At 45.2% G+C, this 27628-nt stretch overlaps 1 pseudogene; it reads left to right on the forward strand.

Moving 5' to 3' along the window:
• The first annotated feature begins 23830 nt into the window (after window positions 1-23830).
• The window catches only part of LOC147965066 (uncharacterized), a 116401-nt pseudogene continuing 112603 nt past the window's right edge, over window positions 23831-27628 (forward strand).

The raw sequence follows: 27628 nt of genomic DNA on the forward strand, positions 1-27628 counted from the left end.
TCCAGTGGCACGCTTGGATTCCCAAGTTGAGGCCAGGTACATGCATCCCTTGTCAAATCTTGCATATGCATCCCGCATCGCATCCCGCATAGCATACCATCATTGCATCATATTGTTTGATCCTTGCACGTGGTTGATTGTGTCCTTGTTGCTTGTTTGTCTTGTTTGGGTAGAGCCGGGAGACGAGTTCGCTAACGAGGAGCCCGTTGAGTTTGCTCTCGAGGATCCAGTCAACTCTGACAACTTTGCAGGCAAGATGATCATACCCTCGAAATCACTACTATCTTTGCTTTGCTAGATGCTCGCTCTTTTGCTATGCTAATGCTACGATGCCTACCACTTGCTTTCAAGCCTCCCAAATTGCCATGTCAAACCTCTAACCCACCATGTCCTAGAAAACCATTGATTGGCTATGTTACCGCTTTGCTCAGCCCCTCTTATAGCGTTGCTAGTTGCAGGTGAAGATTGGAGACCGTTCCTTGTTGGAACATTATTTTAATTGTTGGGATACCATTATATTGCCATGTTATCTTAATGCATCTATATACTTGGTAAAGGGTGGAAGGCTCGGCCTCTCGCCTAGTGTTTTGTTCCACTCTTGCCGCCCTAGTTTTCGTCATATCGGTGTTATGTTCCCGGATTTTGCGTTCCTTACGCGGTTGGGTGATAATGGGAACCCCTTGATAGTTCGCCTTGATTAAAGCTTTTCCAGCAATTCCCAACCTTGGTTTTACCATTTGCCACCTAGCCCTTTTTTCCCTTGGGTTTTCGGAGCCCGAGGGTCATCTTATTTAAACCCCCCCCCCCGGGCCAGTGCTCCTCTGAGTGTTGGTCCGACTGAGCTGCCTGCGGGGCCACCTCGGGGAAACATGAGGGTTGGTTTTACTCGTAGCTAGTCTCATCTGAGTGTGCCCTGAGAACGAGATATGTGCAGCTCCTATAGGGATTTGTCGGCACATTCGGGCGGTGTTGCTGGTCTTGTTTTAACCTGTCGAAGTGTCTTGAAGAACCGAGATACCGAGTCTGATCGGAACATCTCGGGAGGAGGTCTATTCCTTCGTTGACCGTGAGAGCTTGTCATGGGCTAAGTTGGGACTCCCTGCAGGGATTTGAACTTTCAAAAGCCGTGCCCGCGGTTATGGGTAGATGGGAATTTGTTAATGTACGGTTGTAGATAACTTGAACCTTAACTTAATTAAAATGAATCAACCGTGTGTGTTACCGTGATGGCCTCTTCTCGGCTGGGTCCGGGAAGTGGACACGGTGTTGGAGTAATGCTTGCCGCAGGTTTGCTCCCTAGTTTCTCGCTCGCGCTTTGCCTCCTCTTCTCGCTCTCTTTTGCGAACAGGATAGCCACCACATATGCTAGTCGCTTGCTGCAGCTCCACATATATTTACCTTGCCATACCTATTAAGCTTAAATAGTCTTGATCGCGAGGGTGCGAGATTGCTGAGTCCCTGTGGCTCACAGATTACTATTACACCAGATGCAGGGCCTGATGATTCCGCTCCAGGTGACGCGGTCGAGCTCAAGTGGGAGTTCGATGAGGACTCTCAACGATACTATGTTTCCTTTCCTGATGATCAGTAGTGGTGCCCAATTGGGGGTGATCGGGACCGTGTCGCATGTTGGGTTATCTTTTATTTTGGCGTCGTAGTCGGGCCATGAGTGTTTGAATGATGTAATGTTATTTATGTACTTGATTGACGTGGCGAGTGTAAGCCAACTATGTTATCTCCCCTTTTATTATCTATATATTACATGGGATGTTGTGAAGATTGCCTAACTTGCGACATATGCCTTCAATGCGATTATGTCTCTAAGTCGTGCCTCGACACGTGGGAGTTATAGTCGCATCGAGGGAGTTACAGTTGATAGGAGGACAGTGGTGGACGTGCACCGCTCATGCCCGGCAAGGTTGCCTCGGGGAGAGCAGCTACGCGTGTAAGGGTGTACAAGGGTCCGAATCCTCTCTTATTTTCCCATGGCCCTCCTTTAATAGGCTAAGGGGTTACCACAGTTGCAAATCCGTCATTATCTACTAATTAGATAGACATAGTGCTATCAACCTAACTCTGGCAGTTAGGACAAAGTGCATTAAATGCACTGCTAGGTGTCACGCTAAGGAGGCCGCCCGGCAAGCTTGCCACGCCGCTCAACTACCTTATTTTCTGTCTACACGACATGCCTCTAGATGGGTGTCACATAGGGAAAATCTCCTTTCCAAATGGTTGCCACATGCCAAATGACAGCCATTAAATCATTTGGGGGCTCGACACCGCACTGATAAGTGATTTGCGTCGATGTGCGATGGAGCAATGGAGTCTTGGCGTGGTGACTTGCCCTTGGCGTCCCCGGCAAGCCTGTTGGGGGAATCTTGGGACTTCTCTTTCGTGAAGCCTCGACCAGACCAAGCTCACCTACCCGGCGAAGGAGGTTTTTCCTTAGTGATGTCTTGCTCCTTTGGCTTATCTTGGTCTGCTTGATCCGCCCTTTGATTTCTCAAAGAGCTAACTCTCTGCCTTGGTCTTGTCTTATCGCAGTAATCTTGCCCTTGTGCCTGTGTATAGTCTAGGCAACACACGTCAAAGTTTGTTGCACCGACATCCTCGAACTAGTCACCAACGATGGCATTCTCTTCGATTCTGCATGGACTATTTCTCTCTATGTGGACTAGCAAACAAATCAGCCCATCAATGTTTCTGTCAACAATCTCCGAAATACAAGCGGGCAAATATTGCAGCAACAATCTTCCCCTTTTTGGATGATCATTCACAAAACTGAAGACATCTAAAGGTAGATGAAGTTATGAGGATAGGATGCAAAGGGAAATGAGAGATGAGAGATAATTACAAAGATAAAACAAGCTCCCCTTGAATGTATGCATCATAGTGAAAATATTTTAACTGAGGATATGCATGGGAGATAAACAGGATGGTAGCAAGGTGAATCTTCATAGAGCAGCGTTGTTATACGGTACTAGTTGTACCGCTGGTCAATGCTCTCAATCATGTTTGAGATGTTTCCTGCGACACAAATCTTTGAAGAAGATTCGTTACAGATTAAGAATACTTTTAAATGATTTGTCCTACAAATAGGCCATGAAGATTAACCCAGAACAAAATTTGGGTCCACACGAGGCACAATAAATACCTACAGATTAGATATATGAGATATACCGAAGCAAGGGATGCACAAGAATTTAGCTCGAAGGGATATGCTATAAACGGATTTTTCCTTCAAAAAAGATTGTTAGTTAGAAACTCGCGCGGGGAAAATACCACATCAGATAGACTGAGTTGATTTTCTTTTGACAAACAAATAAGTTAAACCTGAAGCAAACTTTCTTCTCCTACATTGTCAAATAATGAGGGAGAATCATAGTAAAGCAAGAGACATAGAATATTGATTGAGACGTGAGATATATCCTTTCAGAGAAGCATGATTTTCAATCCGCTTTGAAGTACTTTTTCTTCACGTGCAAGATAGATAAGTATCGAAGATAATCATTGCAAGGGAGTAAACTATCGATATCACCTGCAAACAGATAAAGAAGAGCATATAGCATTGTAGGGATTATTAATGGTACATGACATCGACGTTTGCCAAGACCATAGGCGGCACTATAAAGTTTTACGACCAAAATCAAGTAGTTCAATGGCAAAGACCAAACTGTTCGATAGAAAAGCAAATGATGAATAAAGACACCCTGCAAACATTCTACGAATGAAAAACACCTTGCAAATATCCTGCTCATCTATCCTCTAGATGTTATCCCCCCCCCCCGTTTTGTCAACAAGTGTCAAAAAGGAAAGAGAATGCATCGGAGGAACTATTAATAAAAAGAATTGTCAGAAGTTGAACTGTTCATGAAAGTAGAATGAGCGATGGTTGAGGCCGAAGCTGGAGCGGGATTTACCACATTGGCTTCGGGAGCAGCTCTGGGAGTAGAGCGAGGTTCATCTAGCTTGAATATTAGTGTTCTGATACTATCTTCAATTTCATCGTCTGGTTCAACGAACGGTATATCAATAGAGTCGGAGCGCTCATGAAGCACTAGGGTTTTGGCTCCAGATGTGAGGGACTTCAAACAACTCCAGATAATCATATCATTTTTTGATACCCTTTGTAGTTAGCTGCTCGCGAGAATATTGTGTGTGCAAAAGGGTCCAGGAGCCCTTGTGTAGTTCTTTCTCATGAAGAAGAGCTTAGGGAGTATAATTGTGAAATAGATTGATCTCTGCCATTAGCTCTAGTTTCACCTTATGATCGAGCTTACTATTGATTTTGAGGGACTATTCAATACGAAGACAAATCTGATATAGCGAGGGATTTTCTTCACTAGGAACTTCAAACGTGACATTCTTGATCTTTTGAGCTTTAGCAAAGGCGGTGGCAATTGAGTCAACATGGTCTTCCCTTTACCAATATCCTTCACAATCCGAAGAGTATCATGGACCAGTGGAATGAAAACTTTCGGCACATGGGGGCAGAAAAACCTCTTCTCTATGAGCTGCAGTATGGCACACATGATCCACATACCTTATGGCTTCCATACTTCAGCACTGTCAGCTGCATATGCCAGGTTCCGAATGAAAAGATTAGGAATGTCGAAGCGAATGCCATTTGATATTGCATTCAGTGTATTTTCCACAATGTTATGAATGGTTTCCAGTCTATTCGTTGGAGTGATAGAGTTGCACAGAATATATAATAGTACTTTGTTCTCTTTAGACACCTCCCACTCGTGCAAGCATCACCAGCAAGCGTGGGGTCCATCAACAGATGAAGTTCAGCTTTAGATACTTCCCACCAGTCCAGTCTATGTTCACGTGTATCATCAAATTCGTACTGAGGAAGATTCAATAGTGCTAAGAACTGGTCAACTGTGCACTTGATCTTCTCTTCTTCGGTCATCCATTCTAGAATCCAGGTGCTGTTGTCTGCGAGGTCTCCTAAGACAAAGAGTGGCGAAGAATTGAAGAATAACTTCACGATTCCAGCCATGATTGGACTGTAGGAAACTCTTGATGAGGACTTGTTTAATTTGCTCGATGGTATGGTGGAAACAGGGCAAACTCTCAAGCTCTGCGAAGTACAGAATCTTATACTTGAAGATGCGATTTTTGCAGTAGAGAACATGAGCATAATACATGGCATGTTGCTTCGTACAGAATCTTGGCAGTAAGGAAGTTCTTTCTCCATCGTGTGGGATGGTCCCAAAGAGTGCCCCTTCGGAAAGGTGAAACTACTCGTTGAAGGACGGACCATTGGGGCTGTCCTCGATGGGAAATAGTGGAACGGTCTTGAGCAGATTCCTCTGTGATTCTTCATCGGTGATGTGCCTAGTTTCAGAGTCATCAGGCACAGCTGAATCTACTTCAATGGGCTTGAAAGGAGCGCTTTGCTTCCTCAGCTTTGCCAAAACAGATGGCCTTGATGAGCTTGAACTTCCATCAATTTTGCTCGCTGGAACTCCTTTAGCGACCTTCAGATTTTCGAGCGATGGGGCCTTTTCTTTTGGTTCTCCTATCATAGGCACCACGGCCATAGGTTCAGAAACTTGCGGTACAATGCGAGACACAATAACTTCCTGATCCATCGGCTTAGCTGAATTCTTTTCTTCCTCTTCCATTTGCGGGGAAAAGGAACGAGGAGCAGAGTCAACAACCATCGGTGTGAGCACCAAATGGTGTGACGGGGGTACTTTTCTCTGGAGGAGAAGATTGCTCCCCCTCAGTCTTGTCATCCTTCTTGCTAGGGCAAGAGGGATCAACTTGCATAGGCTTCGAAGGTGAAGGATTTGGCTCTTTAACCTCTATCTCTTCGTTAGTCTGGTCATCAGAGGCTTGCTACTGTGGTGGTGCATTCTCTTCATCTAATTTATTGATAAAAATGTCAATGACATCATTTTGCTCGTCTTGGGTAGTAGGCATAGGAATGATGTCCTCCTTAGTGGCTACTTGTTGCACTGGGTTTTCCTCATGAGGTGGAAGGTGGGACCTGCTGGAACGGTGCACTTGTGTTGATTGGAACAACATAAACAACCACATTTTGAAGATAGCGATCTTTCTTTCCTTTCGGTTCGACAGCTCTTGCTATTGCCTTTTGACATTTTTCTTCCCGCACTCTTCTACGTGCAAGATCATCCTTGTGATCAATCTCCTCATTCTTCGTGTCACACAACAGAGCAACATCCAAATGCATCTTGGAGTGCCAGTCAACCTTCTTGTTATGAATTCCACTTAGGGCCTTGGTGAGATCAACACTTTATTTGTTCAGGCATTTCCTTTCGTATTCAGTTTTGGCCTCTTTTCTCATTTTCTCGAGAGCCTATTTGTCCTTGATATCCTTCTTGAGCTTCTTGGAGATTTTCCTCAGCTGATGAAGTGCTTCGTTACCACCTGGGTAACATCATCAAGAAGTCACAGACCGCTGATATCATCAGATTTAGCATCGTATGCCGCACTACAAATGACATCAATCATAAGCTTGAAGACTTACTCTTATTCCTCTGTAGAAGCATGAATATTTGTCTTTCCCTTCTTAGCATAAGCATCTTCATCAGATGGTAGTTTTCTCTTTGCAGCACTCTTTGCAGAAGTTGGCATGGCTGAACCCGAAGGTTTTTTAGTTACTGGCATTGGTGCATGCCTTGGCGATCTCCTTGGAGAGGGTAAAACTTTCACTAGAGAAGGACTCTGTGCTGGCTTGTCAAGAATTGCAGCCTGCTCATACATGGGAATGTCATCACCCATTTCTTCATCAAAAACTCATCAGACGAGTCAGAAGCAGCCTTCCTGGTTCTCTTAGTGATAGTTTTCTTTCGAGGAGAGCGAGGGTAAACTGATTTCATTGACTTGCTTCCTTGGGAAGTGGATGCAAGCTCCTTCTTCTTCCACATGTCTTCCTCGGCTTGACATTTTTTGCCTCAACTTGGTTTTTCTTTGCTTCCCTAGCCTCACGCTTTTCTTTGGCCTTCCCATCTGTCGTGGAATTGTCACGGCAGATGTCCTAGTGTGAGGACTTAGTCGTGAGGCCAACGCATCTATGTGGTAGCTTGAGAGGGGTTGAGCGGAATCAAGAGACACAACACAAGACGAGGATTTGGACAACTTCGGGCCCCGGGAAACATCATCCGTTAATAGCCCTACATGTTGTTTGTGGCTAGATCTCATTATGATCATGAGGAAGTCACCGAAAACCGGCTCTCCTAGTTAACCCTAACCCTTAAGATTGTTTCTTCTTACTTGTCCCTCTTTGGGGAGCCCTGCCCCTCCTTATATAAGTTGTTGGGGCGGGTTACATGTAGAGTCCAACTCGGACTTAAGACTTAACTATTATGACTACTCTTCATGGGCTTCTTAACATCTTGGGCTTCATAATGTCTCGGGCTTCATAACTCCTGGCAACCCAGTTATCACTGTCTGCCGGGTTATAACTAGTGCCAGTTTATGATTGTCCGCTGAGTTATCATCTGATTAACTCATGTCTTAACTGTCAGCCGGTTTAACAACCTGTCGGTTTACCTTCTGGGTTAACTACCTGTCTGTCTTAACTGCCAGCCGGTTTAACAACCTGCCGGTTTACTGTCTGACTTAACACCAACCGATTTACCACCTACCTTAACATCTGCTGGTTTACCAAATCCCAGCCGGGTTATAACTCCGGCTGGATCATACCGCGGGGTATATCCCCGACATTAGCCCCCAGTTTAATTTGAATTTATCCTTGTTAAACTGATCCTGATCATCCTTAAGTCCTTGTTACTTCCTTCTTCTATAAAATCCGGGTCAATTAGGCCAGCTTCATAATCAATTTGCTAACATTGCCTTGTCACAGAGAAATATTGTGAAGAATAACTCCTTTGACTCAGCTCCCAATGCTTAACAAAAATGTTGATCTTTGAAATATTCATATGATCTTCAACCGGTTTAAGAATGTAGAATTTTTGACGGTTTAAGAATGTAGAACCTTGCCGGTTTATCATTGCTAGTTTACAAATATTGATGGCACCGGGTCATAATTGTAGTTAACATCAAGCTTGAAAATATACCTCTTATATGCCTATCACTTGTAGCCCCCAAGTCTTATGAAGGTAGCATAGCAACAGCTTAAGACTTGCTTCAATATGAATGTCACAAGCTTGAAGAAATCCAGGTTGTTCATCTCAATCACCAGTCAGTACTGAGTATTTCACATATGTAGCCCCCAAGTGCAGGGTTGTCATGCTTGCAGCAACCTGGGACTTGAAATTGCCTTATGCTTATAAAAACTTCAACCAGTGTAGCCCCCAAGGGTCGGGCCATTATGCAATAATGAGCAGGAACTTTATAGATATGATCATGTAGACTTGAACAACAACATGTAGCCCCCAAGGGGCGGCTCAGTAAGATAAATTGAGCTAGGACTTTATATATATTTCATTGCGAATAACAATATATGATGTAACCCCCATCATGGGGCTTGAACCCCCATCCACAAGGTTAAGAGCTTTGTGCTTTACCAACTGAGCAGTGGACCCTTCAATATAATGGAATGAAACTTGTGTACCTTGAATTGTTGATAGGAGCAATTGGTAGCCCCCAAGGACCGGCTCATTACGATGTGATGAGTCGGGTCTTCAATAAGGTGAGCAAACAATGACTTTGCATTAGCCCCCAAGTGTCATGGTGCATGCTTGCAGCGACATGAGACTTGTGTATTTGATGTAATCCCAACTTGAATAATGTAGCCCCCAAGTGCCGGGTCGTAAACCTGCAGCGACTCGGGACTATTCCTTCCATTGTAGAATAAATCATATCCATTGATAAAATAATATTCATTGCGCTAAAGCAACTTCGAAAACCTCAGTCATAATATTGGTTATTGATAACCATAAAAAATCTAGCCATGTTGGCTATTAAAGATTTGTATAATATGACCCGGTTTGAAAAACCGGTTCCCGTCATATAAGCTGGTATATCCATGCACATATGATACATGCTATGATGATGTAATGATGATGCAACGTATGATGCAATATATGATGATGTATATGTATGATCAAGAGGGATTAAGCTATGGTTTGGATACGACCAGAGCCCCCATGTAGTCATAATTGTGGCATTGCGTCGATCAAGAGGTGTAGCTATGGTTCGAATACGACCAAGCCCCCAAGTGATTTTCCTTGTGCCCTTACGCCTATCAAGAGGTGTAACTATGGTTCGAAAAAATAGCTCCCAAGTGATTTCCTTGATGGCCTTATGCCTATCAAGAGGTGTAGTTATGGTTCGGATATGACCAAGCCCCCAAGTGATTTCCCTGATGCCCTTATGCTGATCAAGAGGGTATAAGCTATGGTTCGGATACGACCAGAGCCCCCCCCCCCCAAGTGATTTTCCTGGTGGCCTTAAGCCTATCAAGAGGTGTGACTATGGTTCGAACATAGCCCCCAAGTGATATTGTGAGTTGTGCTTAAGGGATACCCATGTTTGAATTATGTTGTGCAGCAGACTCTCTTTGGCCCCTTATGACAATATTGGCTTGATAGCCGGATTACCGAAATAATCAGAGCTGTATTGATAATATTGGCTTGATAGTCGGATGAAGAGGTGTAGCTATGGTTCGAATACGACCAAGCCCCCAAATGATACTGTGAGCTGTGCTCAAGGGGTACCTATGTTTGAGCTGTGCCATGCAGCAGACTTTCTTTGGTCCCTTTAATTTTTTTTTTTGAGAACTCAAACTTGAGAGAAATTACTCTTTTTGAACCAGAAATTGTTAAACCGGATACTAAGAGCTTCGAAGTCTTTGTGGGAGATAGCTTTCCCTTGAGCCAGATTTTAAACCGGAATCCTTCTTTTTAAGCCAAAATTGACGGCCTTTAAATTTTCACCAATGTAGCATTTTAGGGTCCTGCATTAGATAACATTGCAAGCCGGAGTAATTACTCTTTTAAAGAAAGCAATATATAATAATAAAGAATATACTGAATGGATTTCACCTGATACGTGAAGCCAATAGTCATCTACCGCGGAGTTGATGATCAGCACAGTGAAGCTGAAATCAATGACATCCGAGTGGGCCGCAGGAGCAGACAGATGGTTTGGCCATGGCGTTGTAAGCCAGTACGAACGAGCAAGTTTCCCTCCGTGTTGTAAGCCAGCGTGAATGCGTGAACCGGTCGCGCGGGTGGACGGGCGAGTCGTCCGTGGCCTGGAGGCCGCGGCGTATCTACGTAGTCCATACCGCAGGGATAGCAGTCTATGTGCCTGTTCGTCGGGCAGCATGACACGCGCAGACGTCGATGCAGAGAAGCTAGCGCGCACTCCGCCCGCAGCATGGCATATCCTGCATATGTAAAATATACATGCCAAAGTAATTTGTTCTTGGGCGAATTACCATATGCTGAGGAAATAAACAAAGTGAATAGCACCTGATGATTTTGATTGGCTGTGTAATCGGCGGGTCTTCATGTACCAATTGATATGGATTGATGCCATGTACTAAGAGCAGCAGCATAGCTTCGTAATAACTCCTCGATATCTGTGTCTTAAACCGTGACCGGGCCGTGGAGGTCTCTAGGCCTCTTTTCCTTCCCTTGAATCCTGTATTGGTTTCAGTGCGCGGCAGGTCCGTAGGGCCGAGTGGAGCGAGGGAAATCACGGGTCATGGTCGTCTTTGTAAACCCACGTCCGTATCACGGCCAGCTTTCCAGATTGTGGCCATCATCATTCATTTTTTAGTCCAGTTTACTTTCCTGACCACCACCCATTAACACCTTACTTGGAATCAATAGTCCAATTGACCTTTGCAAAGCATTGGAGATTTATTCTTGTATCTTCGTCATGAGACTGAAGTTGATGTATATCTTTACACGCTGGGACATATGTTCGCCGGACAGCGTTCCGTGGGCAGGTGATGACTCGGCCCCTGGCCTATTTATGCTGACCGGACCTGGCTGCGGACCGCACCGATGTTGGTGCAAGCTCTCATCCAATATGTGCGTATATGCACTACCTTCCACTTGACTGATGCTCCACAGTTGAATTGTTTATTAGCAGTAGATTTTGATTTGCCTCGTACTGGCACACTGCATCGGGCTACAGCCTTTCCTTTGCTCCCTACGAGGTGAGTCTGCGGTGTAGGTGCGGCTGGCAACTTGCGGCGAGGTGAATCACAGAGGCGATGGCGGGTCGCTATGGTTCTTGGTGGAATAAACTGAAACTGGCGGCTCAGAGACGGAATCCAGCGGGAGTGGCAACTCGAGGCGAAGCGGGATCCATCCAAGGCAGCTAGTAGAGACGAGCCATGGCAGTAGGCGGTTCAAAGGTGTAGCGGCTCAATGACTGGGATCAACAACCTGTTGAAGCTGGGGTAAACCGGCAGGAAATAGCGGCGACATGGTGAAGATTTGGGGGACGAGGCGACTCAGAGGCGCACAGGCAGCAACTCACGGGCACGGCTTACAACCGCAGGCGAGGCAGAATAAGGCGAAACCTGCTGCAGGCGTCCCTCAGGTGGGAAGCGACCAATGACACGAGGCGAAGGCTCAGCGGTGGTTTAATACATCAGGCGGTTCGTGTTCTGTCGGAAATAGTGATAACCCGGCGCGCGGAAGGTGGCTTGCAGGCGCACCGAATCAAGGCAGTAATCGTGGAGTTGTGGCGGCTCGGAGTAAGAGCGAGGCTGGCCGAGGTCGAGACACGGCGGCAAACCCGGCGTGCTCGGACTCGGGTGACTCGGCGCGCTATAGCTCGCTCATGAGAAGCAGCAGAGGAGACTTGATGTGCTCGGCGATTTGGCAGAGAGCGGGGGTGATCCAGCGGAAGCGTGCTCGATGGCGACCCAGTCGTGCGCTTGGCGGCGACTCATCAAGGCCCGGTTGTCCGGTTCAAGGTGCCTCGACTTCAGCAGAAGGGGTCACAAATGGAGGTGGGCGCGCTAGCAGCGCGGCAAGCCCCGGCCACGGCAGCTCAATGTGTGGCGCCGGTTGGTGGTTTCAGACCGCTCCAGCAAGGGCGCAGCGTACAAGGGAGGCCTCGAAACAGGCACGAGGCAGTGGCGGGTCGGAGCACGCTCCAGCCGCATGGTGTCAATCCGGCGAGGTGAGCTGTTGCCGTGGCAGATCAGCGAGCGGCTCGCGACAGATCGAGGCCACGGCAATGGCGGAGAGGCGGATGGCTTGAAGATGGCGTGCCTCTTAAGTGCAGAGGCGACCTAGCGGCTCGACGCGGATGACGACCGCAGGAAAGGTAACCAACAGAGGTGAGCAGTCAAAGGCAGCGTGACGGCAGAGGGGAATCGCGGTGACCTGATGTAGAGGTGAGGCCGGCGCGGCACGAGGTGGAGACCGCGGGTCGAGGCGGATTAGCGTCGGCGGTTCACCCACGGGGTTCCAGAGTTCGCAACTCAAGCCGAGCAGTTGCTGCGGAGTCTGCGGCGACCGATCAAGGGTAGTACGCTCGTGAGGCCGCGGTCAAGGCGGACGCCGTGACCCGGAGCAGCGGCTTATGGCACGGGAGTAGCGGTTTACGGCGCAGGAGCAGCGAGTTAAGGCCGAATAGCTCCAGGCGGCTTGGAACGCAGTGGCATGAACGGCAGAGGCGGAGATGAGCCAGGGGCCGCGGGTGAGCCGGCGTCGGAGTCCTGCCAGCACGCACGGACGGGTCCACAGCAAAGGCGAACCGGGCGACTCATCCATAGCAGAACGAAGCAGCTCGAGGAGACCTGCGGCTCGGTGTAAGCCGGCGGGTTATGGCAGAAGCGGAGTCCGGTTCACAATTGGTTTTCAGCAATACAGCAGAGGCTCGGGCGGTAGCGATTTGAAACAGGTAGAGGGGTCGCTCCTAGGTAAAGGCAACGGCGAGCCGGTTTTGACTGGAGGCGACTCACGGAGGTGACCCAAGGCAGCCCAGAGGCAGAATCCGATCGATTCCAAGATAGGCGATAGCCCGTTGGTAACGACGGCTCAGGAGCACCAGTTGTGATCTCAGGTGGTTGAATCCGGGCGGGTCAATGTTGACCTGAGGAGACTCAGGTGAGAGGCGAGGCGCAAAAACGATTTGGACCAGAAGTCGGGTATTATCTTGAGTGAGACGTAGCAGACGGCGGTTTACATGAAGGCCGGGTCAGTGAAGGCAACAACGATAATCGAGGCGTCTCGATAGTTGAGTCCGGGTTATGGCCGGCTGTGGGATTCCCTCAGATGAATAGTGGCAGCGATTAAATCTCGTCGTGTCTCGCCGCAATGCCGGGTTGTGTCTGGACTTGAGCATCTTAAAATTGATTTTGATCTCAGGTAATTTTTCCTTCATCCGGTTATTGCAACTGGATGGACGACTCATGATCCGACAGCTCTGGTATTTGCATCATGGACTAATCACCATACTTCATCCGAAGCCACAACAGCTCAAACAATACTTTATCTTGGTCTCAGTAGATTGCCATAATTTTTTCGGCGGTTTGTAAAAAACATAACCCTAAAATTTTTTTCACCTCAAATCTCGTATCTCGTTCCGGCTCCTTGCTAAGGAGACGATGTAGATCCTTCCAAACCGGTTCTTCTTTGTTCAACAAATTGAGAGCTTCTTGATCCTTGACGAGCACTCTCCAAGAACTCAACACCACCGTGCGCCAGCCCCATGGTGGGCGCCAACTGTCGTGGAATTGTCACGGCAGATGTCCTAGTGTGAGGACTTAGTCGTGAGGCCAACGCATCTATGAGGTAGCTGGATATGGGTTGAGCGGAATCGAGAGACGCAACATCAGAAGAGGATTTAAACAGCTTCGAGCCCCGGGAAATATCATCCGGTAATAGCCCTACATGCTGTTTGTGACTAGATCTCATTATGATCACGAGGAAGTCGCCGTAAATCGGCTCTCCCAGTTAACCCTAACCCTTAAGATTGTTTCCTCTTACTTGTCCCTCTTTGGGGAGCCCTGCCCCTCCTTATATAAGTTGAAGTGGCGGGTTACATGTAGAGTCCAATTCGGACTTAAGACTTAACTATTATGACTTCTCTTCATGGGCTTCTTAACATCTTGGGCTTCATAACGTCTCGGACTTCATAACTCCCAACAACCTAGTTATCACTGTCTGCCGGGTTATAACTGGTGCCGGTTTAAGATGGCCTGCCGGTTTATGATTGTCTGTTGAGTTATCATCTGATTAACTCATGTCTTAAATGTTAGCCGGTTTAACAACCTGCCGGTTTACCGTCTGGGTTAACTGCCTGTCTTACCTGTCTGTCTTAACTGCCAGCCAGTTTAACAACCTACCGGTTTACTGTCTAACTTAACACCAACCGGTTTACCACCTGCCTTAACACCTGCTGGTTTACCAAGTCCCAGCCGGGTTATAACTCCAGCCGGATCATACCATGGGGTATATCCCCGACACCATCTCAGCCACTTCCTCAGGAAAATCAGCGATGGTTTTCAGGGAGTCTCGGTGAGCATTCAGAGGCGGTGCTAGCCTGACTTTTTCATAATTCAGGCCAATGCAATCATTCCATGATGGTGTGAAGGAAAACAACATTTGATACTTCTTGCAGATATTTTCATATCTGTACCATTTGCCATCCCAGTGTCGGTAAATGCTTTGCAATCTGTTGTTGCTATCATTTGTTGACTCTATTCCAGGTGGAGTTATGTTACCTTTAGGATCTGACATCTCAGTTGTAGTGCTTTTCTCTCTACCATGACCACCCTTCTTGAATCTTCTTTGGAGCCCTGGGTGGCTTCTAAGCTTTTCCTCCTCCAGTCATCCTTTTCTGTTCAGACCTTGATGGATGTTGAGGAAATTCTCCTTCGGACTCAGAGTGTTCATTCGAATTGGACTCCATGACACCTGTGAGAGAGAATAGATGCGAGGGAAAATAGGTAGGGTCATAAGCATGCATGGAAGGTATTTTGAACAAAAACACATTTTGATAGGATATAAAAAGAGATCTATTGCAATAAGTAAAGATATCTTCGACATATTTTAATATGGATGCAGAGAATCCTATGAGAAACTTATTCAAATTAATAACTACCTAATCTTTCTCAGAGTTGTGCAAGAACCCTAGATCAACGAAACTAGTACAAGGATGATCTACAAACCGTACAAGTTAAATCCTAGAAAATTCTAAAGATCTATCACGGTGAAAGAAATCACATAAAATGCCTCGGTATGAACTACCCTAGGAACAGAGGAACTGAGAGGAGCAGTTTTATACTCAAGCGGTCTAACTTGGGCACTTAAATCAACTATGGCGATGCAGGGGGGGTTACAACACCAGCATGGATAGCTGCGACGATATTCCACCGAAGTTGCACAGCGGAGCTCCTTGCTGGAGTTTCTTAGAGCATAGGCTCGAATGGAAGTGGAATGAGGGTTTGAGGGAAAACGTGACACACTAAGGAAGAGGATAGGTAGAGAGGGTATTTTTAGTTGGAGAGCCGAACCACCTCTCCGGAATGCACGGCCCATAGTTGTGGGACATTCCACATTGGACGGACACGATCATGATCATGGAGATCCTGGGCATGTGGCGACGGTTATCTAGGAAAATCTTGGAAAGCGGAGTGAGCGACCAAAAGGTTTTAACAGGGCTTTTGCTAAAATTATACAAAAGTTCAATGTCCTTTTCTATCACAACCAAGGATGTTGGAGAATTTTTTTTCTTTAGTCAAGTTGCATACTTGTGACAGACAACATAGACTTAGAAGAGAAAGAGAATAGAGGGAAACAGGGTCCGAAACAAAAAACTCAGCGAACCAAAAAAGAAAACTAAAGGAGATAGCTCTAAATGAGTTGTTTATCAGACAAAACACAACCACAGTAATTAAAGACAAATAACAAAGGAAAAGAGACGAAAAGCACCAACAATATAAGTCTCAGGGATAATAGATCTGGAATTAGCAAGCCCGAGAAAATTCCTGCAAAAGACTTGGTTGTTTCTCACTACCCACACTTGTGAGGGAAGCGAAGACCTCATTTGTGTCAATCGAGTAGTGACAGTTTTCCTTCGAAGTCCTTCATATCTTGCCTATTCACTATGAGAGTAATCATATGAATAAGCATTGAAGTTGTTTCTTGAGCATGGGTATAATGGTTCAAACAAATACACTTGTATTCCTTTTTATGAAGATTATGCGAGTTCCCATTAGAAGGAATAGCAGTGTTGTTTTCTAAGTGCTTATCCTACTTGGTTATGCTAGTGGTAACAAATAGAGTTTCAATAGAGCACTTCTTCACCCAAATTATGGTGTTTGAAGATTTCGTAGTTTGAGTCATCTGACTCATCAGAAACAACGATGATAGGATAGTCATACCTAGACAAACATGCTAGTTCGAGAGTTCTGTTCATAGCATGAACCCAGCTTGTCTGAGGATATTGCTCGGGAGTCTAGTACGTCCCATCAACATTGAGTTTCCTTTTGAAACCCAAGTCTTCCTTCCTGGTATTTTTGTATAGTATCGAATTCTTGAGTATATCAAACAATGTTTGATGCCCTTTAAGGCTCTTTAGCGTGTCAATCCCAAGTACGTTCCTTAACCTAAAATTTTCATTACAAATAGAAACAATTTCCTTAGAGGAGGGATTAGTGATATCATTCCTAATAGTTGCATTTTGTTGATGATAGCCTTGGAAGTTTCAGAAGTGGAGTTAGCATTGGTACATTCCAAACATTTTAGATAAGGACGGACAAAATCATCGGGAAGATTTTCAGATTGCTTGGCAGGAGAGAAGCCTTTTCATTCACAATCACATCATAAAATTATTTTAGTGACTCGAGTTCTTGATTCCTATTAAGGAATTCATCTGATAAATTCTCGAAGTCAACTATAAGAAAATTATAGCAATTGGATAGATCATCGACAGTTCAAGAAAGAGCATTATTTTCTTCAGTCAACTATTGATTTCTCTCCATCTCATCGACAAGCAATCCATCGGATCTCCTTAACAAGTTTGGCATAGGCAACGTTATCTAAGGAAAATTCATTCGTGGACTTATGGTGTTTGGAAGGTACCTGTTCCTTTGATGTTTTTGCGATCTCATCATCATTTGAGGCATCATAATCGGTATTTGTCTCAACATAATATTCAGAAGGTTCAATAGGTAAGAATGCATTGCGTCTACCGAAACCTCTGTAGAATCTTTGGTATCTGGTTTAGATTTTGATGCTTCATCTTCGGAGTCCATTGTCATTCCATCCCACCTACCTTTCAGTTGTGACATTTTCTTCATGTTTGGCTCGATGGTTCCTATTGCTCGCATGTTAGTGACTGGTCTCTTAGAAGAAGAAGATGATGATGACTCATCATTCTTCATGAGCTTAGTATGATGATTCATGCGAGTAAATCCAGTGCCATGAAGTGAGAGCCACCTTCTGCTAGGTTTTTGACTCATTTCCCAACTAGGACAATCAGTAGTAAGGTGGTCATATTGTTTGCACTTGTAGCACTTCATTTCCTTCAGAGGCAATTTTTTCGAGGACTCAGAAGGATTATCTTCGTCAGCATTTGAGGGATACATATTTTTTCTCCAGATTTTATTCAGTCGCTCTGTGAGCATTTCAAGTTCCCTTGTGACCGAGTGTTGATTCTCGATATGTTCTTGTTCTTGAGATCTACCATAGTGAGAAAGAATTTCTCCTTCGCTTTCTGAAGAAGTTTTTGGTTGACCACTTTCAAGCTCCATCTTTTCTTCATGAACAGTTAACAGCGTCATGACCTCAAAATAGTGAAGTTCTTCAAAGTCGGTTCTTAGTTTGATTTCAGCAACGATTGTTTCAAAAGATGTATCAAGAGAGCAGTTTGGTGACCACATCTTTTTCGGTGGTATCTATTACTTCCCTTTGATGTAGTCTTTCAACAATGTTGAATAGGCGATTTGTAAGCTCCATGGCACTTTCTTTTTGAAGGCTTCAAAAATTAGCAAACATTGCATGAAGCATATCAGTGTGTTCTTCGGATCTGATAACAACTACTTCATGAACATGTTTGTGGCATCCTAGATTTCCTTGCCAGTATCAAGGTTTTGAAACCAAATAAAAATATCTCTTGAGATGCTATCACAGATGATGTATTTCTCTTAAGCATTCAGCCGAATGTTAGCCTCATCTTCTGGTGTGGGTGTCTTAGGATGTCGAATAGTGTATCCGTTATCCAAAATATTCCATAGCTCAACACTGATGGCTAGTACTTTGATTTTCATTCTTCCTTGCCAGTACACATAATAATTTCCATCAAAGATGGGAAAATATATAGAGCGAGAGGATCTACCTACAAACGTCATACTCAAAACTCCAAGGTTGTTAGACCTTTAATAAATAGAGACAGGGATTACTTGCTCTAATGCCAACTATTAGGGCAGAGAGTATATCGACTAGAGGGGTGAATGGGAGATTCAAAAATTCTTGCGAATGTTTTGAATTGAACCCAACATAGCAGCGGAAAAGAGTCAGTAGATAAGTAACTCAACAAGTAGGACAAATCTTTCAAGATAGGACACCATGAAAGCTCAAGCATAGTAGAGAACTGGCTTAACTATCACCACTATTCAAGAATTCGTATGATTAATCAATTTATGGGCCAGTTAACCGATACTCATTGGAGTCTGACTCGAATAGCACCTATTCGCCGCGTTAACTTGATAGTCTGATTTACTTGCCTATCCGACCGATTTATCGGTTGTCAGGCCGATTAATCATTTTGTTGGCCCATTAACTCATGGGCATACAAAGCCCAATGTTTCTTCCCGTAACCTCTCCCAAAGACCTCTCACTCCTCAATACCTAGGGTTTGACAAAATAATAGATAATTTTTTGGTATATTACATTGCTAAGAGCATGAGAGTATGGTGTAATACATAAAAAACTATAATATGTTCATAGGTTCCTATGTAATCAACCGATTGATGGTCGACCAATTAATCCAGTTAATAGGCTGATTCACCGATTAATCGTTATTCCCAAGCTGACCGAGCAGCTACCAGTTACCGATTTCTTGAACAATGACAATCACGATAGTAAAACAGTACACTAGTAGTTGAAGTAGCATGAGGGAAAACTAGAGATGAAAAGTGAAGCAAAAGCTACCTAAAAGGAATTCGCAGTAAAACCCAATGATAGCTATTCGAGCAAGAAACGTTGAATAGATTAAGAGCTAATGACAAATGATCGATAAAAGATCAGATACACTATCGTCACAGAGCACGAAGGATAACTACTAAAAGAAATGCAGAGTAGTAAAATGAACCAGTGGTGCTCAATGGCGACATATGAATTGGGTAGACCATTCACCCTTCTACCAAATGACTACGTCTCGTTGGAGGGACATGTGGTGGATACTTATCGGCGATCTCCAAACCATCAATAGACTTCCTTGGTGAACCACAATTACTCTTGGTTGCTGAGGATCTTGCTCGGTGAAGACAACAACTCTTCAATACTCGAGCCGACACCTATCCGTCTAGAGAGTGTGCAACTCTTAACAGTAATGGGTACAAGAACTCTAACTCAGAAATACTATGATGTTCAACCACTGAGTAAGTTTTGTCTCTTGGTTTTCTCTCGGTGGATTTTAAAATTTAATCTCTTAGAGAGGGGATGCTCAATAAATCTTCTCAGAAATCTTAAGCAGAGCAGCCAATAGACAACATTGGAGTGGGGTGGCTATTTATAGCCGCAACCTTCCTTGAAGGGAAATGACCATATTGGACACGGAGGACAACCAATAGCCGAGCGACATGATTCCAACGGTCAGAAATTGAGCACAATGATAAATTCCTTGTGGAGCAAGAAATTCTAACTCCATGGTCCAAAAGATATCTCTTGCAGCACCGACGAACTACATCTTCTGCTGATAGGTAATCATTTAGAGCATAAAGAGATTTCTCTTAGTCTTGCGTAGGTTTGGGCTAAGCATCACAGCGGATCTAAGCATCGAGAACCGATAGCCCTCTTAATAGTGTGGAGGTCCTATGACTCAATAAAGAGAAGAAGAACAACGAAATGAATGATATGTCTTCACTTGTCCTTCGACATTCTCGGTTATAGTCAATTTTCTTCGGATGAACACCGAACCAGTTACTTCACGTCAGCAATAATTTCAAGGGGCCAACTCATTCACATCAACCTTCATGCCTACACGGTTTAGATAGATATAACTCGATGATATCTGCATCACAGATGTTCTTTGGTGAAGTTCCTCAAACTTGTCACGAAAGATGACATTCTCTTCGGTTCTGCATGGAATATTTCTCTCTGTGTGCAATAGCAAACTAATCAGTCCATGCTTATTTCGATCAACAATATCCAAAACATAAAAGCGCCAATATTGCACCAACAGCCGGCTACAGAGCAATCCTTGAAGTACACAATAAGTCTTTAGAGGTTTCCATCTTGGTCACGTCGAGGTTAGTAGCTTCGGTAGTCCTTAATTTTAGTGATACACATGCCTGGAGCCTAGCCCATGGACTGTAGGCTGTATAGGTTTGCACCCCTGAATGGCTTCTTTGGTCTTGGCACCAATTTGTGTTCGGATCCAATGTATTCAAAACGTCCTCGGCACCGTCAAAGAGAGTCCGCACATCGACATACCTTAGACAAGACAACGCTCTTCCTGAGCAATATGAAGACTTGTGTCCATGGCCCCTTCTAATGTCTTGATGTTCGACATAAGGATTTCCATCAATAAGGATGTCCCTAACGGCAGAGACTGGCATATGTTGGACACAACAAATTTGTTACAAGTTCGAAGACGTCGTGTGCCATGTAGGCCACAACTTCACGGTGACAAACCAGGGGACTTGTTTCCTTTGGGTGCCATCCTAAGGCATGGGAGATAAAAAATGGAATGCACTAACCATCCTTTACATCCCTAATGGTACCCCATTATTTTGAAGGGAACATCCATCCCCCGACCAAGATCTATTCGCCGATCCTGGATGTGCATGTGCATCTTCCATTCAATTTAACCTAGAACATTGTAACTGACTTTAGCCAATTGGGATCAACTATCTTAGTAGTCCTTATGCATGGTACCCTTGATGAGCAACAAGGTGTCACGATCTACCACGAGCGGACCCTGACCATGTACCCATGTATTCCATTTTGTCATTTTCATGTGCTAGATTAGTATTATCTTATGCCATGTGACCTTACAGTAGCAAACATGTTTATTACTAGTACTTGTTAGTTCTTCTCTTTTCTTCAGTGGGACTGGAACCATGAGGAGGACATGTTTACTACTAGTACAATTAAATACTAGATTTTTTAACCCTTTCGCCTTCTCTTTCATTGTAGTACTACTAGTACTACCGATCCATAATTGTGTGTTGTAGGTGTCGGCGGGAGTAGTACTTTTTACCTAGGAGGACGCGTATAGCTAGGCTCTTGAGCACAAGTGGCAATATATAAAAATTTGGTTACTATACTTCCTATTATTATAGTACTACTTGCTGCACAATATTACTGTGCACCATATTTTAGCACAACAATATCTTGCAAAGACCATGACCATGTATGTCACCATGTGTCTAGATCCGAGATGCCACGTGTACCAGATGAATAGCACCACCTTTGAAACTCATGATGCTATGTGAGAGCCGGAGAACACTCTTGGAGAGTACTCACTTCTCATTGGGGAAAGCTAGCCCATTGTGAAATAGATGCCACCTTCCGTCCACGAAACTGAAGGCCTGCCATTCATGAAGCATGGTTTGTTTTTAGTGTGCACCACCGGATGAACAACATGTCAGGAATGACACACCTCCGTCGTATCTACTTTTGCAAAAGCTATTGCTCTTGTTTTGGACTCTAATTTATATGATTTGAATGTAACTAACCCGGACTGACGCTGTTTTCACCAGAATTGCCATGGTGTTGTTTTTGTGAATAAATCAAAGTTCTCGGATTGACCCAAAAATTTATGGAGAATTTTTGTGGAATACAAAAAAAATAGTGGTGTAAAGATATACCAGAGGGGGCCAACCGAGAGCCACAAGCTTAGGGGGCGTGCCCTACGAGCTTGTCGCCCCCTGGACCTCTAGCAACCCTAACTTCAACTCCATATATACCTATTCGCAAAGAAAAAAAGTAGAGAGAAGGATTCATCCCGTTTTATGATACGGAGCCGCGGCCACCTCTTGTTTTTCATCTGGAGGGCTCATCTGGAGTCTGTTTGGGGCTCCAGAGGGTTGAATTCGATGTTTTCATTATCATCAACCTTCCTCCATCACCAATTTCATGATGCTCACCACTCGGAGTGAATAATTCCTTCATAGGATTTGTGGACGGTGATGGGTTGGATGAGATGTGTCATCACTAGTAGAAAAACTACTTTACATGAGCAACATTAGTCCCGGTTTGTAAACAGACAAGCACTAATGTGACCATTTGTGTCGGTTCTAATAGCTAGGGGGCGGGAATCATTAGTCCCGGTTTGTGTCCAACCTCTAGTAACGGTTCATGAGATGAACCTGGACTAAAGGTGTGGTGGCAGGCTTGTGTCAGGTCGGGGGCCCACTGGCACATTTAGTCCCGGTTTGCTTGAGCTCATCTTCCATTTTTGCAAAAAATTGTCAATATTTGAAGGCACCACATCCATCCAAGAGTTCACAAAGGTTAACAACTTTGTCCTTTCATCTGACATTGCTAGATTAGCTCTTGCAATGCTCTGTAAGTATAGTGATTTCTGGGTTTAATTCTGGAGTATTTATATGTGGTAGTTTATTTGATTTATATGCAATTTGAGCTCAAATTAACTTCTTAGTTTGCATGTGTAGGTGTGGTTTACCTAGTGCCTTCCCATCCCAATCTTAACCATCGTCTATCGCCCACACCGTCCCGTCGCTGGCACCACCTTGGTGAGCCTCTTATTCTTATCCTTTTTATAAAAAATAGCTTTCTGTGATTTAGATAGTTACTTGTATAATTTTCTTACCCGTATGTTGTTTGTTATACATAGTGCCATGGTTTTGATATCCATCCCCTTCGGCCCTTGTTCGGTTTATTATTAGGATGTGCTATATTCACTTTTATAAGTATTTGTTGCATTTCGTGTTTATGACAAATTATGCCCATCAAGTTGACATAGATATGTTTATCTAGGAGGTCTGTGAACCTAAAATTCCAACCGGCCCTCTTTTCGAGAGGTTAAATTTAGTTGAAAAATAAAACAATTACTTGAAGAAAAAATCGAAAAGAATTGAGGAGGAGAAGATGGAATTGGAGTTGCATGTTGTCGATGTCATCGATGATCACAAGATCAAGATGGCTGCAATGTGCTTGAAGATTAGAAAATATTCCATTGATAGTGAGGCTTGGTATCATCATGTTGTTGGATCAATCGATACCTTAGTTGTGATCTTGATCGCATTTGTTGTTGCATTTAAATGCTTTAGCTAGAGAGTTTATATGTTGTTTTATGAGAGTATGTGTGTATGAACTTGTATTAATTTGGTATTTTCGATGTTACGTAATGAAGATGAGCCGACAATGGATGTACGATGATGGTGCTCTCCCCAGTTCATTAAGGGTGTGCATACTTTACTACTTGCGAATAAGGCGAACAAGCGGGCGGGTGGTTTTATGTGTTGTCCACGTGCTGACTTTAAGAATGATCGAAATTACTCTAACTCAAGAACCATTCACGTCCACATATTTGAGTCCGGTTTCATGTCCTCCTATAACTGTTGGACCAAGCACGGAGAATGAGGGAGAAGAGGATGACGACAGCTATCCTGCCATGGGTTCCCTGAATATGATGGTATAACAATGGGGGAAGAAGCTGAGCCGGCAATCCATGAGGAAGCTGAATAAGAGGCACCAGATGAGCCCGCTGATGATCTTGGTCGGCCATTGCCGATGCAAAGAGAAACTGCACAAGTGAAAAGGAGAGGATGAAATTGCAGCGCATATTAGAGGATCACAAGAAATTTTTGTACCCAAATTATGAAGCTAACAAGAAAAAGCTGGGCACCACACTGGAATTGCTGCAATGGAAGGCGGAGAATGGTGTATCTGACAAGGGATTTTAAAAGTTGTTGATGATGTTAAAGAAGATGCTTCCAAAGGACAACGAATTGCCTGACAGTACATACGAAGCAAAGAAGGTTGTCTACCCTCTAGGATTAGAGGTGCAGAAGATACATGCATGCCCTAATGACTGCATCCTCTACCATGGTGAGTACGAGGATTTGAATGCATTCCCGATATGCGGTGCAATGCGGTATAAGATTACCCGCGATGACCCTAGTGATGTTGAGGGCGAGCACCCTAGGAAGAAGATTCCTGCCAAGGTGATGTGATATGCTCCTATAATACCACGGTTGAAATGTTTGTTCCAAAACAAAGAGTATGCCATGTTGATGCGATGGCACAAAGAAGACCGTAAGAAAGACGGGAAGTTGAGAGTACCCGGTGACAGGTCACAGTGGAGAAAAATCGAGAGGAAGTGGGATGACTTTGCAGATGATGCAAGGAACGTATGGTTTGGTCTAGGCGCAGATGGCATTAATCCTTTTGGGGAGCTGAGCAGCAATCATAGAACCTGGCATGTGACTCTATGTATGTATAACCATCGTCCTTGGTTGTGCATGAAGTGGAAGTTCATTATGATGCCAATGCTCATCCAAGGCCTGAAGCAACCCGGCAACAACATTGATGTGTACCTAAGGCCATTAGTTGAAGAACTCTTACAGCTGTGGAATGAAAAAGGTGTATGTGCGTGGGATGAGCACAATCAGGAGGAAATTGACCTACATGCGTTGCCATTTATGACCATCAATGATTGTCCTGCTCTCAGTAACCTTTCAGGACAGTCAAACAAGGGACACCGCGGATGCATGCACTATTTAGATGATACTGACAGTATATATTTGGATAATTGTAAGAAGAATGTGTACTTGGGACATCATCGATTTCTTCCGATCAAGCATCTCGTAAGAAAGAAAGGCAAGCATTTCAAAGGCGAGATCACCGGAAGAAGCCTCGCCACCGTACTAGTCATGATATACTTGATATAGTCAAGGATTTAAATAATCTTGGGAAAGGGTCCTAGCGGATAATATGTTCTGAATGGCGCTAACGGACGCGCACCCATGTGGAAGAAGAAATCTGTATTTTGGGACCTACCCTATTGGAAAGACCTAGAGGTCCGCTCTGCAATCGAAGTGATGCATGTGATGAAGAATCTCTGCGTGAACCTGCTAGGCTTCTTGGGGGTGTATGGGAAGACAAAAGATACACCGGAGGCACGGGGGGACTAGCAACATATGCACAGAAAAGACGACATACACCAGGTCCATGCCAGCTACGCTCTTACCAAAGAAGAGAAGAAAATCTTCTTTGAATGCCTTCTCAGTATGAAGGCCCCGTCTGGCTTCTCATCGAATATAAAGGGAGTAATAAATATGGCAGAGAAAAAGTTCCAGAACCTAAAGTCTCATGACTGCCACGTGATTATGACGCAACTACTTCTGGTTGCATTGAGGGGACTTCTACCGTAAAATGTTCAATTAGACATTGTGAAGCTATGTGCATTCCGCAATGTAATCTCTCAGAAGGTAATCGATCCAGAAATCATACCAAGGTTAGAGAAAGATTTGGTGCAATGTCTTCTCAGTTTTGAGTTGGTGTTCCCACAATCCTTCTTCAATATGATGACACACGTCCTAGTTCACCTAGTCGAAGAGATTGCCATTCTGGGTCCTGTATTTCTACACAATATGTTCCCCTTTGAGAGGTTCATGGGAGTCTTAAAGAAATATGTTCATAACCGTGCTAGGCCAGAAGGAAGCATCTCCAAGGGCCATGAAAATGACGAGGGCATTGTGTTTTGTGTTGACTTCATTCCTGACCTTAAGCCGATTGGTGTTCCTAAATCGCGGCACGAGGGCGTACTGGGTGGAAAAGGCACGCTAGGACCGAAAGCAATAATATGTATGGACGGGCATTCTCTCACTCAAGCACACTAGACAACTCTAAAAAATTCTGCCTTGGTGGCTCCATATATCGAGGAACACGAGAATATTCTATGCTCCAAACACCCAGAGCAGTCTGACGACTAGATTACATGTGAACCAACGGGGACTTTCGTCGGTTGGTTGCAGACATGTCTGTCGGATCTCGGGTTCCGAAGAGCCTTGAGAGGTTCGAACTTTGGGGTGTGTGCGAATAACTCAACCTTCGCAGCCTGCCTGCTCGCCAATCTCACAACCTAGCTCGACGAACTCAAAGGAAAAAGGGGCACAATAGTTTACCCAGTTTCGGGCCACCTTGCGGTGTAAAACCTACTCCTGCTTTGTGGTGGATTAGCCTCGAGGGGCTGAGGATGAACTACTACACTGGGGGAACAACCTCAGGAGGAGGAGTGTTCTTGAGGTCAAGTGAGCTAGTGAGCTGGTCAGGGTGGAATGGCTCCCCTCCCAATATGGTGATTGCTAGGTCCTATTGATAGTGGCCTTGGTCCTCTTATGAAATGAAGGCGGGAAGGGATCCCATAACGGCCAAATTCGAAGGGGGACAACTAGTACATGCTATCCTGACAAAAGTAGTCTTTGCCTGCAAAAGCCTCTGGTCATGACACTGTGGTGGGCTCGACGATGACCTCCGTCCTGCCGTCCTGGCGATCTTGGTCTTGTTGCACGAGAATGGAAACCTTTGGTTCATTCCTCGGGACTCCACATCTGCGCTTGCCTCCTTAGCACCAAAGAGGAAACTGGTACACTGCTCCTGCCGGCGCCCGCCTGGCCTTGGTTGTCATAGCTCACATCATCCGAACCTCGCGAGGTGAGGCTTGCATAGAAATCTCCACTCCTCGGGAGCCAGCCTGAGGTGGCTGCTCCTCGTGGAGGTCTTGGTGTCGTCCGCCTTGCGAGGCTTGGCCCCTCGCGAGGGCCTTGAGTTGTTGATGACGAAGCTGGGCCGTACCAAGCCATCGGTGAGCCATGCCGTGGGCCGCAGATAGGCACGTCGGCGTACCCCCGTTCCCAGAACACCGACAGTACCCCACGGGCCCAAGGCGTGCTCAAACTTGGCTTCGAGGCGAGTGCAAAGCGCCGCGGGCCCCAACCACCTCCGGCCTTGGTTGACGCGTGGCGCTTGACGGAACGTGGGCGCCCCCACTTCTCCATGCAGCGTTCATATCCGCTAGGCCCGGCGTTGCCCGTTGCTTCCGCAGCTCTGCCTTCATTGCTTGTCGTGCTCGCCCTTGACTCTTCCACCTTCCTAAGAAGACGCGTCTCTTCTCCCAGATTCGACGCCGGCACCGCCCTCTCTTACCGCCATGGCCCCGTGGTCGAAGAAGAAGGGGAAATCCTGCGCTCCGGCCGAATCCCAGCTGGTCTTGGAGCCTGCTCTTGAGCGGTCGTTGGTGTTCAATCAAGAAGGGTTGGCCAAGGTCCGTCCGGCCCTCGCCGCTGATTCCAATGAGTGGAAGGCGATGGTTGTTGGTGTCAAAACCGGCAGATCTCGGGTAGGGGGCCCTGAATTGTGCGTCTAAGGCTGATGGTAACAGCAGGCGGGGGACACAATGTTTACCCAGGTCCGGGCCCTCTCGATGGAGGTAATACCCTACTTCCTGCTTGATTGATCTTGATGATATGAGTATTACAAGAGTTTACCACGAGATCGTAGAGGCTAAACCCTAG

The sequence above is a fragment of the Triticum urartu genome, chromosome 6A (genome assembly GCF_056163025.1).
Source record: "Triticum urartu cultivar PI428250 chromosome 6A, HENAU_Tu73, whole genome shotgun sequence".
Taxonomy (NCBI): Eukaryota; Viridiplantae; Streptophyta; class Magnoliopsida; order Poales; family Poaceae; genus Triticum; species Triticum urartu.